We start from the raw sequence: 13,304 nt of genomic DNA, 5'->3' as shown, positions 1-13,304 counted from the left end.
CAAACCCAGGCAGACATTGCTGTTAGTATTACCAATTTATAAATGAGAAAGTGAAGATATGTAGAAAAGGTAGTATGAAAATTGCTGTTGAATAATATTTATGCTATTTGAAGATAAATAATTATACCTTCCAAAACTCATACTCACACTGTCCATACTAACAGACATGCAAGCAAAAATGCAAACTACACGAACAAGTGAATATGCTCCGTCAGAGTCACACGGACCAGTTTAGTATATGTTTGATGTCACATAATCTCATTTGGAAATTGCTCTTTGTCCTGATGTTTTTTTAGCTGGGAAATTCAGAGCAGAGTGAAATGTGCATTAAAATAGCACTGGAGAGAAGATGAAAGGAAGCCCAATCATTAGGCATGCTCCATTCTGACATTGTGCCATTACAGCTCCAAGAAGGAGTGGATCAGAGTAGGAAGCTGGGCTCTGGCTTCATCATTCTTGTCCATTCTAACTCAAGCCATCTTATGGTTTTGTAGTTGCATTTCCCATGAGGGAACTCAACTCTGAGGATAGAGCAGGAGAAAAGAGAAGTTTTCAGAAGAGTGGAGAAGGAAAGAAAGTGTGAAGGCAGAAGTTTTATCAAGCAACAACATTTGTTTTCGAGAATGGTTGCATTCAGATCCTAAAAGTAAGTTTTTTTGGGTCACCAAATGGCTACTGTAGTGTTACTTAATACATGCTATTACTAGAGACTTTTCTTCTAATTTGGAAGGACTCTTACAGTAGGACATTGCCTGGAGAAGTATGGCTAGTCATCAGGGAGAGGTGCCAATGATGTAATTTGGAAATGTCATTGATTTCCAGGGAATCCTTATTAACTATGTGGGCTAAAAATGTCAGTAGTTTACCTGAAAATGAATGGGCTTCGCAGAAACACCTCATTTTAGTTTCTTACAAGACACTCATATGTAAACCAGAATATGAATTTACTAAATTATTATGAGAAATAGACTGTAACAGGTAAGTTATCAAATACTGTTTGCTGGTCAATGTGTTTGCTCTCTGTTGACAAATCCATATCAGAGATAAATTTATAATCAGAAAAGTTTTTTTTTTAAATGAGCCTTGAGCCAGAGCAGAGCCAATTAGTTGGATCATTCATTAGTTGGATGTTATTGAGATGGGATAGATTAAACTGTGGATGTTACTAAAATGCAATGGATTACTGTGTCTATTTCTACCACATGGACAGACTTGCTGCCATAGAGGGACTACTTATTTTCATAAGATGTGAGATTTTCTGTCCTGGGCAGTGTTGGAAACAAATAGGAACATTTGTCTCAGTGGCTTCCCCTTCATTAAGGGTTCTATTGTTATAGCCAATGATAACTCTTAGGTTTTGGGGTCTGTCTATTTTATATAGACATTAACTCAACTTTGTTACTTAACAAATTATACAGCCTTTTGGAAATGAACATTTTAAAAGTAAATGAAGACTTTGGCAGATATTCTAAATGGAGAGATAACAATAATAGCTAATATAGGATATGTTAGGTACAGTACAACTTCTTTACATTTGCTTTTTAAAATTCTTATTTATTCTTATAATAACATAAGAATTAGTTACTATCATGGTCCTTTTTGCAGATGAGGAAACTAACACTAGGAAGGTTAGCAAAAAGTTAGTGAATCTTCCACTTCTTCAGAGATGGAGACTGCCTTTGAACTCAAGCTAACTTACTCTTAATCTCCAAAGTAGACTCATCCTGTTTCCTCTATGGCTGGTATCATGCTGCTATGGTCATTGTGTTGCTATACCAAATCAAACAAGAAGAATAAAGCAACGACTTTTTTTTTTAGTTAGAGTCAGGAATCAATATTGGAATTATTTATGTCATTAACACCTACTATTTTTGATCAATATTACCCAACTCCTTAGCAAGTTGGAAGTGCTGTCTCTCCTCTAGTCTCATCAATGCAGCTGTACTGTTATGTAACCTTCACTCCCAGGAAGCGATCATTTCAGCCTCCTGCAGAGTCAGGACAGATTACACTCATTAGTACATTCTCCTTGAGTTAGCTCCTGACTCCCTCAGAGACTGCAGTCAGGTGGGTGGTAGCTGACCTACCTTCTTTGAAGTCCTCTCTTGATTGGAGGGTCAGGATGATGCCTGATGTGAGCTCACCAGGTTCCCAGAATAGCTGCCTTCAGGAGGGAGTTATTTTCTCCTCTTCTTTTTTGGATACTCATGGCTTCCTTCCATTTCAGAATCAGAGCAAAGCACGGTTACTGCATTAGTGCCACAAGTAACTATCTGTTTAACCCTTTTATAGCTTCCTTGGGGAATGTACTTAACACAAACCTGTAACTCTCTTAATCTGGTAATTCTATTTTATTAAGGAACAAAATTGGAAACATAGAATGAAGACTTTGCATCTGTTCTAACTGTAAAGTGTACAAGTAATACGCTGTAAAACTTTACTGCTGGGAAAATAATTTAACCTAACTCCATTTGCAGATGAAAACGAGGTCTCTAGGCAGAGTGATTTACCCAAAATCTCTCCATAAGGGAGTCACAGAATCAACCTTATAAATAAGGAGTATTAAATATCCATCTAGAAGTACTCAATGGACACTTACTATCTAAACTTTACTAATGAGGAAAGATTTTTTCACTAGCTTTTACTTAGAAGTTTTCTTTAAGGGATCAAAGTCCTTGATAATAACTGTTTGTAGACACATGACCTTTTTTTTGAAGGGACCGAATAAAATAGTATTACTTATCAATTTACTTAATTCTGAGATTTGAGAGACCTAACATGTGTAGGTCACAAACTCGGATTTCCCTGGAGAAGTTCAAAATTGTTTTCTTCACAATGGCCGTAGTGAGAAGGATTGTTCCCAAATGGATTAAGAACCAAAAAAAAAAAAAAAAACCCTCAATATCACAGAAGAGCTCTGTACTGGGGTGAAGTTTTAAATTGAAAGGAGTGAAGGAGATAAAATCCTCTGTCCTGACCTTTGTGATTCATATATGTTCAGTTCCAACAGGCTGGTCAGATAAGTGGCAAAAGGGGTTCTGGAGAAAACTTCTAACTGGGAAGAGCCAAACAGGTGCAAAGCCAGACCCAGAGAAGAGAGCAGTCACACATGGCATGTGCATCTGGGACAATTTCTACCATGGGTCCATTTTTTCTCAACTTTGTTCTTGCCTCCAAATCTCTTATACTACATTCCACACCCTACATTTTCTGTTTCTAGGTCTCCCTTTTCACTTCTCCTCTCAATCAAATTTGGCTTCTACCTTCTCTACTCAACCTCCCATGTCAATCCTGTAATAATCCCCATACCACTAATCTAAGGAACCTCATTGCTTCTCATTTAACTCAGGTTCTTAGTGATTTTCAGCATGTGACAGACATTCCTTCATGAACCCTGTCTTTCTCTAGTTTTGAAACCAAATGGTTTCTCTCCTATGTTTACCAATTACTTTGTAATCTTCTTTCCTGGTTTATTCTCCTTCATATATTAGATGAGGAACTTCCTTAGTGCTGACATTAGACCCATTTCTCATGCCATAGTCTTTACTTGGAAATATTCTTCCCCTAACGGTTTTAATTTGAAATTGTTTTTGGTGATGATTCCCAAATGTATGTTATCAGTCCAAACTTTTCATCTGAACTCTGTATATCCAATGTTCTACTTGAATTATCCACTTGGATGAAAGACTCCTCAAAGTCAACATGTCTATAATTGAACTTAGAGTAGTCCCCCCAAAAAACATATTCTTCTTCCAGTGTTTTCTTATCTCAGAACATAACTCTACCAGAGCAGAAATCTAGGAGTAATCCTTCATAGCTCCTTGTCTCCTACCAACTTATTTAAAGTCAGGTTAATTAGCCTGCTAAATATTTCCCAAATCTATTCATTTTTTACTATTACAATCTAAGTCCATTTCTTATAGCCAAGAGCTCTAATCAAAGTCTTTTTTCCTCCTCTTGAAATATCCTCTCTTCCTCCTGCCTAAGAAACCTCTCTTCATTATCTTTATGACTCACTTCAAATATCATCTCATCAAGGAAGCCTTCCTTGACATTCCAGAAGAGTTGATGACTCCTATTCTCTACTTCTATAGCAATTATATATACCTCTATTATATCACAGAGTATAGTTAGACTTTTTTGTTAACTAAATGCCCAGCATTTAGTGGACAGCAATCATGCTTGTACCCTCCAAGACCTACTACAGTGACTGGCAGACAGCAGATGGTTAATATTTGTTTAGGGACAGCATTAATTAATGAATTAATGAATTAAAGCAAGGTAAATACAAGGAGACTTGAGGGCATACATCTTCAAAAAATTTAAAAGTGGTGCTTGATGACAGGCAGCATCTGTAGAAGGATATCTCTTTGCTTGTTTGTTTTGATTCAATTGGAGTTTGACTTTATATTTTTAATAGAATATTGTAAGCTTGAGTGGAATGAGTTAGGAAAAAAAATAATGTCAAAAAGGGGAGAGATTAATCACTGAATCAAGAGACCAAAGAATTTTTTTTTAAAATTTGAATCAAGAGTAAAATAAGTGAGAGTATCCATGAAAAAGTTTCACAGAATGAAATACTTACTCTGTGACAAATATTTTCTCAATAAATATAAATATAAATATAAATTCCAAAATTCCAGGTACTATTTTCCTTATTTCATTAGTGTGTAAACTGAAAAATGAAGACAAAAAGCTTCAAATCATGCAGCTGATATTCAGATCTACTTCTGAGTAATTACAAAGTTCACATTCCCTTTGTGAACCTATGTCACATCTCTGGGAGATGGGACCTGTTGAGCGTGGAGGAAGGTGGTAAGAGGGGATTACCTCATGTAGTCCTCTGAAGTCAGGACAAAGGGTTCTTAGTGTATGATCAGGAGAGAGAATTTCAGGGAATTTACCCTGAGCAGGTTATTATCTTTGAAAAAGAAGTGGCCAGACCATAGTGTGAGAGTAGAGGGTAGTTTTGAGCTTGGGTTTTAGTCTGTTGAGAAGGACTTGTCTTAGCCCCTGTGACCAATGAGAATGAGCATTAGAAAGGGCTAGTGTACAGATTCCCAAGACAGCTTCCTCATCTTAAGTGAGTTTGAAGTCACTGCCTCTGGAGTGATGTCTGTAGAATTACAGTGTTCTTCAAAAGAGCTAATCAGCCAAAGCAAGGGGAGAGGGAGTTTGGATTAGAAGGGCAGCGGCAGCAAAACCTCTCACAAATTTCTCCTTACACTTCAAGATGCAGCTTGAATTTTACCTCCTCCCTTTGGATGGAGTCTTTTGTCATAATGTTTATTATTTTTGTCATAACTCATCAAACTTATTTATGTATATGTCCATCATCATTATTGAAGTAAGAACTGTTTTGGATGGAAAAGGTGTTTTATTAACACTTTTATTCCTAGAACAATTCTTGACACCTGAAAGTATGGCCAACCTTACCTGTAAGATTGCATGGGTGATGAATATCAATAGAATAGGTGTTCTTCATCATGCCCAGGCTAGGATCGAAGGAGGAGAGTCCTTCAGACTGAGAGAACAGGCAAATGTCTATTTCTGGACAACTTAATTCTAAGCTAAAATTTAATGAATTCTTACATGTCCCAAGTACTTATGTGTATTTTTACCTAATAGCACTCATGTAAATTAGACGTTCTATCTCCATTTCATAGAGGCTTAAAAAGATCAAGTGACTTAACTGGTTTTAATTCTGGTAGCTCTTGAGCCCATGCTCCTTCCATTCTGCACTGACACATTACTCAGGATAGGCTGGGCTTCTGCTGGAATAACAAACTGAACACAGTAAAGCTTATATTTCATTCATACTAAGTCCTGGTGGATTAACCTCCATGGTAGCTACATTCTGTGTGATGACTCACAGATGCAGGTTGCTTCCATCTTGCATGACCACCATCTGGGCACACAGCCTCTGGTCAAAGCCCAAATTAAAGAAACAGATAGGAAAATGGTAAGGAACTTACCAAAATGCCTTAACCCATTTTGATGCAGGTCATTTCCACTCACTTTGCATTAGCCAGAACACGTCATAGAACTCTGCCTAACCACAAAGATCTGATTGGTATTGTTTATCTTGTGTGGCCAGACAGAAAGAACATCAAAGGAGATTGGGTGAACTCATGTTGCATTGTGTCTCCTCTGTCCAATTTAATATTGAAGTAAAAGATATGACTTTATGGGAATAAGGTCACTGAAGAGTTGGGAGGCTAAGCAGGAAATTAAACAACAATTAAACAAAACTTTATTGAGTATTTACTATGTGCCAAGCTCTGCTTTACATGGTGGAGATTCAGTGGTGAACAAAGCATAGAATTTTTCTACAGTCATGGAATTTGCATTCCAAAATGAGAGATAAATACACATACACACAAACTATGATGTAATGATTTTTAAAATTGAAGAGGTATGGCTAAATGCTTGCAGAAAATTATCATAACATTATGTGATAGAGAGTTTTTCAGTAGCTAATTTAGATTAGGTAGTCTGAAGATTTCTTTGAGGAGGTGTTATTTAAACAGAAATCTGAATCGCATGAAGGAATAACCAAGTGAAGTCAGGAGGAGGAAGATTCTAACAGAGAAAAGTTAGCCCAAAATCTTTGCTGCAGAAATAAGCTCTGGGTGGTAACAGGACAGAAAGTGGGTCATTTGAGGATCGAGCAGAATTAGAGAGGAGAACCATGTTATTAGATTTTGTAGAAGTCGGGAGGGTTAAGCTCAGGCAGGGTTTTTTTAAGGCAGGATGAAGAGTTCTGATGTATGATGGGAGACCATCGGGGAGTATAAGCAGCAGAGTGTCATGATCTGATTTATGTAGATGACTGACAGTGCAGTCTTCCAAACCTTGTACATTTCCTGAACTCCCAGCATAGAAGCTGCAATGACAGACATCTGTGTGAGAGGCAAAGGGAATATCAGAGTTGAAAGGTGCTAAGCTCCACTGGCTTTCTATGGGACTGTCAGAGAAATACATTGTTATTGAAAAATGCCAGCACTGGCAAAATCTAGGCTTGTCTAAAAACTGCAGGAAAACTGCGGGTGTGTAAAATGCAACCCTAGTGTTAGCAAATTCAAGTAACTCCAGCTGTCATTTAAAAGGCTGGCGTGCATCTCGCCATCCGTTTGACCTATGAAGAGTCTCAGAAGGTTTCCCTGTGAATGAGAGATTGAGTCAAGGTAAGTCAAGGTCACGGTGATGCCTGCTCTCCTGGCCCAGCCTTGAAACAAGACAGGGAGAGGAAAGACAAGTGGGAGGCATTGTGGGGAGATGTTTTCATAGTGCTCAGAAGTGGCAACGTCAGCCAACAGAGGCAGATGGAAAATTCTCCACTTGGGCTGCGGAACTGCTTCGTGCAAAAAGCTAGCACTGCAGATGCTTTCTTATGTAGATATATGCAGTGATGTAAGCAGTTAGATGGTTTTAGGGCATTTATTTCAAACCTTGTTTCCTGGGGCCCTAAAGTTTAAAGAAAGTACCTTAGGAGCTGCCATGCTTATAGAGAATAAGGGAAAGAAGTGGCATTCCAATACACTGGGCCCCTTTGCTCTCTTTCACCCAAAGCTGTTCTTCATGTGTCATATATTAATATTATTGGGGTTCCACATGAAATGTTATTTGAAAGAAATATTCTCAATTCTAAAAAGTATGTTTTGAATGCAAGAAAAGTAAAGTTAGAGACGTAAGATTTGAAACCAAATAAATCACATACATCTATGTGATATTTTATGCTACTTTATTTAATCCTCACAAATTTTAGACAGCTACTGCCAACCCCAATTGACAGTTGTTCAAGGTCGCATAGTCAGTAAGAGGTCAAGATAGGATTTAAAACTGGATCTCTGACCCCAAAGACCATACATCCTTTTTTTCCCCCATTTTTCTGTTATGTCATGCATGATGACCCCAGATTCTTCATTCACTAACTTTGTGATGGTCAGTAGATACCATCTCCTATGAACCTCTGTTTAATCATCTATTGAAGAGGAATATAAGTAGAACTTAATAAAATCAATCTCATTGTTTTGGGGCTCAGGTCATACAAAATGTTTAAGTGTAGAAAGAACCATAAACCAAGTATTATGCTGGACACTTTTGTACACATTGACTCACATAATCAGCACAGAAACCTTATGATGTAGCTGATGATTGATGCTCAACTGTGAAGAAAAGAAAATTGGATACAGAAGATTAGATTTAATTATTTGAGCCCAAACAGCCAGGAACACATGGTACTGCTGATATTCTGACCTGGGTCTCAACCCATTCAAGTGAAAAGGCCTTTACCCACTTAGTATATATTTAAATGGTTGACCGTCATAAATCAAACATAATGAACACATATGCTATGTACTCCTGTATTGACAGAGATACCTTCAAAAGAAAAACATACTTATAGGTTTTATATAATTGGAAGTCAACAGAAGTCCCAAAATATCAAAAGACCAAATTTAATTATTATTTTTTTATGTCTGGGTGTTGTATTGATGTAATGATAATGTTTGGATGATTTGATTAAATAAGGATAAACATAATTAATAAATTATTATATATTTATTTAATAATTTATTTTAATTACCTTTATTCCAGTGACATCACCATGCTGTATAATCAAGATTTTTACATATTTTTAAATTTTGACAGTAATTTTCTATCTAAAAATAAAATGTAAATTTATCTAAAGGTTAGTAAATGTTAATAATTTTTCATCTGAAATGTATATTTCAACATATGTAAAATGTAAACATCAGAATTATTTATGTCAGTTATCAAATAGCATTTTTTCTTTTTAAATAGTCAAACTGACCAACAAAACTAAGATAAAATGAATATTTAAATAATGAATATTATTCTTATTTCAAGATTATTCTAATAAAGTTAGTATTCTTTTTCCTTCTCAGGTATTAATTAATTAATTTTTCTTCCAGTTTTATTGAGATATAATTGACAAATAAAATTGTCAGTTTAAAGTGCACTGAATAATGATCTGACTTATATACCTCATGAAATGATTACCATAATAAGTTTATTGAACATCCATTATCTCATATGGATACAATATTAAAGAAACAGGAAAAAATAGGTTCTTGATGAGAAATCTTAGGGACTTACTCTCTTAACAACTTTCACATATAATGTTCAGCAGTGTTAATCATATTTATCATGTTGCACATGCATCCGTAACACTTATATATCTTATAACTGGAAGTTTGTGACTTTTGACTACCTTCATGTAATTCCCCCTCTCCCCGAACCCTGCCTCTGGTAATCACAAATCTGATCACTTTTTCTATGAGTTTGTTCGTTTTTGAAGTGTAATTGAACTACAACACTATGTTAGTTCCTGGTACACAGCACAGAAATTTGATATTTCTATACATTCCAAAATGATCACCGTGATAGGCCTGCTTGTCGCTATACAAAGATATTACATAATTATTGAGTATACTCCCACATTGTACACTTCATAACTGTGATTCATTTATTTAGTAACTGAAAAGTTTCTGCCTCTTTATCTCCCTCATCTTTCTCTCTCCTCCACACAACCCCTTCTCCTCTGGCAACCACCTGCTTCTTCTCTGTATCTATGACGGTTTCTGTTAGTTACTTTTGTTCATTTGCTTTGTTTTTAGATTCCACTTGTAAGTGAAATCATACAGTATTTTTCTTTCTCAGTCTGACTTATTTCACTTAGCATAATAACCTCCATGTCCATCCATGCTGTCACAAATGATTAGATTTCATTCTTTTTTTATGGCTGAGTAATATCCCATTATATATATATTATATATATATGTAATATATATAAAATCTCACATCTTTATCCATTCGTCTATCAGTGGGCACTTAGGTTGTTTCCATATCTTGGCTATCATAAATAATGTTGCAATGAACATAAGGCTGCATATATCTTTTCCAATTAGTGTTTATTTTTTAAATATCCAGGAGTGGAATTGCTGAATCATATGGTAGATCTATTTTTAATTTTTTGAGGAACCTCCATACTGTTTTCTATACTGGCTGCACCAAATTTTCATTCCCACCGACAGTACATGAGGGTTCCCTTTTTTTTCACATCCTTGCCAACACTTGTTACTTGTTGCTTTTTGATAATAGCCATTCTAACAGTTGTGAGGTGATATCTCATGTGGTTTTGATTTGCTTTACCTGATGATTACCGATGGTGAACATCTTTTCATGTGCCTGTTGACCATCTGTATTTCCTCTTTGGAAAAATGTTTATTCAGGTCCTCTGTCCATTTTTTAATCAGGTTGGTTGTTTTACTTTTTATGTCAAAGGGTATGAATTATTTGTATAGTTTGGTTATTAACCCCTTGTTGAATATATCATTTGCAAATATCTTCTCTCATTCAGTAGGCAACCTGTTTGTTTTGTTGCTAGTTTCCTTCATTGTGCAAAACATTTTTAGTTTGATTCAGGTCCATTTGCTTATAATTGCTTTATTTTCCTTTGTTTGTGGAAACATTTTTAAAAGTCTTGCTAATACCAGTGTCAAAGAACATATGCTTATGTTTACTTCTGCAAGTTTTATGGTTTGAGGTCTTACATTTAAGTCTTTATTCCATTTTGAGTTTATTTTTGTATATGGCGTGAGAAAGTAGTCCAGCCCGATTCTTTAGCAAGTAGCTGTCCAGTTTTGCTATCACCATTTATTGAAGAGGTCATTTTTCCCTGTTGTATATTTTATGGAATATATATACACACATATATATAGTCTGTGTGTGTGTGTGCACACACAGTTTTGTGATGTGAGTGAGCATATAAATCAAGTCGATTATTTTTTTTTTTCTGTAAAGTATCAAATAGTAAATGCTTTTGTTTTTGTGGGTCATATGATCTATTTTGAAGCTATTCAACACTACCTTTGAAATGCAAAAGCAGCCATAAAATGTATGCAGACAAATTAAATCAGTATTTCATGGTTTGGACCACAGCAGTCCAAATTTGGCCCATGGGCTGTAATATGTTGATCCTTGCACTAAGTAATAGGATCCTAAAAGGAATCCTTTCTTCCCTCGGTCTAACTAGGTTATTTCATGTATCCGAGCATTGTAAACAGAAAGGAGATTTATAGATATAAATTATATAATTAAATAACTGGTTGGAGTGATTCTTATTTTATTGATTTGCTATTTGAGAGCAGAGGTCAGTGACAAATTCACTTTCCGTAGCCCTCTTTTATTAGATAAGCAGCTTGCTCAAGTTTTGTACACACTGGACTAATTGCTAACTGAGAAAATTTGTACCAGTCTTAGGTGGCCAAATGTTCTCAAACTCTGTTACTGGTGGGCCTCCTGCTTGAATGCATCTTCATTTATTTGTATTTGGTCTCTTTATTTATATTGGGGATAAGAAAAACTTCTGACTTTGACTCACGCCTGTTTATCTCAAAACAATGTTAACAACATCAACATCTCCACCACTAATAAGAGTTCAGTAACAACGAAAGATACTGAAGAGCTCAATATGAGCCTTGTCTATGATAATTCAGGTAGTCAAAGAAAGACCAATCTGTAATCCTCTACTGAAAATTTGTAACAAATAGCATCCTCAGGAGCCCCCTCTGTGAAAGATGGGGTACAATGGAGACAAAAGACCAGGATCAAATCATGTTTTTTTAAAATTGAAGTATAGTTGATTTAAAATGTTGTGCTAGTTTCAAGAGTACAGCAAAGAGATTCAGTTTTATATATATGTACACTTTTTAAGATTCTTTTCCCCTATAGGTTATTACAAAATATTGAATATAGTTCCCTGTGCTATACAGTAGGTCCTTGTTTGTTATCTATTTTATGTATAGTAGTATGTATATATTAATCCCAAACTCCTAATTTATCACTCCCCTCCTTCCCCTTTGGTAACCATAAAGTTGTTTTGTATGTCAGTGAGTCTATTTCTGTTTTGTAAAAAATTTCATTTGTTTCATTTTTTAAAATTCCACATATAGGTGATATCATATGACATTTATCTTTGTCTGACTTTCTTCACTTAGAATGATAATCTCTAGGTCCAGCCATGTTGCTGCAAATAACATGATTTCATTCTTTTTTATGGCTGAGTAATATTCCATTGTATATATATATATATATATATATATATATATATATATATATATATATATCACATCTTCTTTATCCTTTTTTCTGTCAATGGACATTTAGATAATATTTTCACCCTTTATATCAATATTTCATTAGGCCAGGACTTGGATATTTAATAATTTTCTAAATATGTGCCTGTGTGTTTCTCTTAGTCATCTCTCACACTGAGAATCAAAAAGGCAGTGGTTATGAAACAATATATATATACAACCCATACAGGATCTTCATGATCATAGAATCCAACATATCTTACTGAAGCCCTCAGCAACAGACTTCAATTTTTTTTAAGTGCAATTTACTTCCTGTATTGTTTTTAAAATGTGGTGTTTCAAGATGTTTTGGCATTAGCTTGCAACACATATTTACACTGGGAGTTAATATATGTTAAATCAGTTCCAAGCTTGGAACAAGTCCTTGCTGATTTGAAGGTAATATATGGTGCTTGTCATTGGAAATGTGTGTGCGGGTGCAGTGTATGCCGAAAATGTACAATTGGCATTAGCATTAATTACAGATTTGAATTTGCTAGATGCTAGATTTTATAGCATGTTTAATCCAGTATTACTGCAAAAGCAATTATAAAACTTTTCTTTTTTTCTGAACAACAAATTAGAAGGTAATTAGAATCACAAGCATGAGGGTGTGTGTATGTGTGTGTGTGTTTTATTTAACTGTTCTCCTTGTCTCCTTATAGTACACCCATCAGTCAGCACCAGTGCTTTAAATATGCACTTTTCTTTCCATGTCCAGATTCAGAATATATTTTCCATCTCTAGATTGCCTCAGTATCCACAATACTGGAAGCTCCTTAGGGCCAAAAGTTGTTTTGTTCATCTCTGGATTTCTGCATCCCCAGTAGCAGCTAGCTCAGTTCTCCTCAAGAAGAAGGATAACATCTTCCAATAATTGAGATCTATCCGGGACTTTTCCCATGAGCTCATAATGTAGGTGCTGTGTAATTTTACAAATATTTTTCTTGACATAGTGCCCCATATAAATAATATCAAAATTTAATAACTATTTATTATATCAAAGAAAGCTGATAATGACATATCAAATGACAAAATCTGGGGTCCAAGAAAAAGTAATCTGGTTAACAAATATTTATTGAATAACTATTTTATGAAGTTTAAGGAATATAAGTGAACAAACAGAAGATCTGCACAATCAAT

The 13,304-nt window shown here is 35.3% G+C and overlaps 1 long non-coding RNA gene across 1 annotated transcript in view; it reads left to right on the top strand.

Annotated features, from left to right (window-relative positions):
* Window positions 1-414: 414 nt before the first annotated feature.
* LOC136794442 (uncharacterized) overlaps window positions 415-13,304 on the top strand; it is a 38,497-nt gene continuing 25,607 nt past the window's right edge. The window contains exon 1 of the long non-coding RNA XR_010841204.1: window positions 415-646. This is a non-coding gene — a long non-coding RNA (uncharacterized lncRNA). The remainder of the gene's footprint in view (window positions 647-13,304) is intronic.

The sequence above is a fragment of the Kogia breviceps genome, chromosome 6 (genome assembly GCF_026419965.1).
Source record: "Kogia breviceps isolate mKogBre1 chromosome 6, mKogBre1 haplotype 1, whole genome shotgun sequence".
Classification (NCBI taxonomy): domain Eukaryota; kingdom Metazoa; phylum Chordata; class Mammalia; order Artiodactyla; family Physeteridae; genus Kogia; species Kogia breviceps.
The sequence above is the reverse complement of the archived record's forward strand: the minus strand, read 5'-3'. Positions and strand labels throughout refer to the sequence as shown.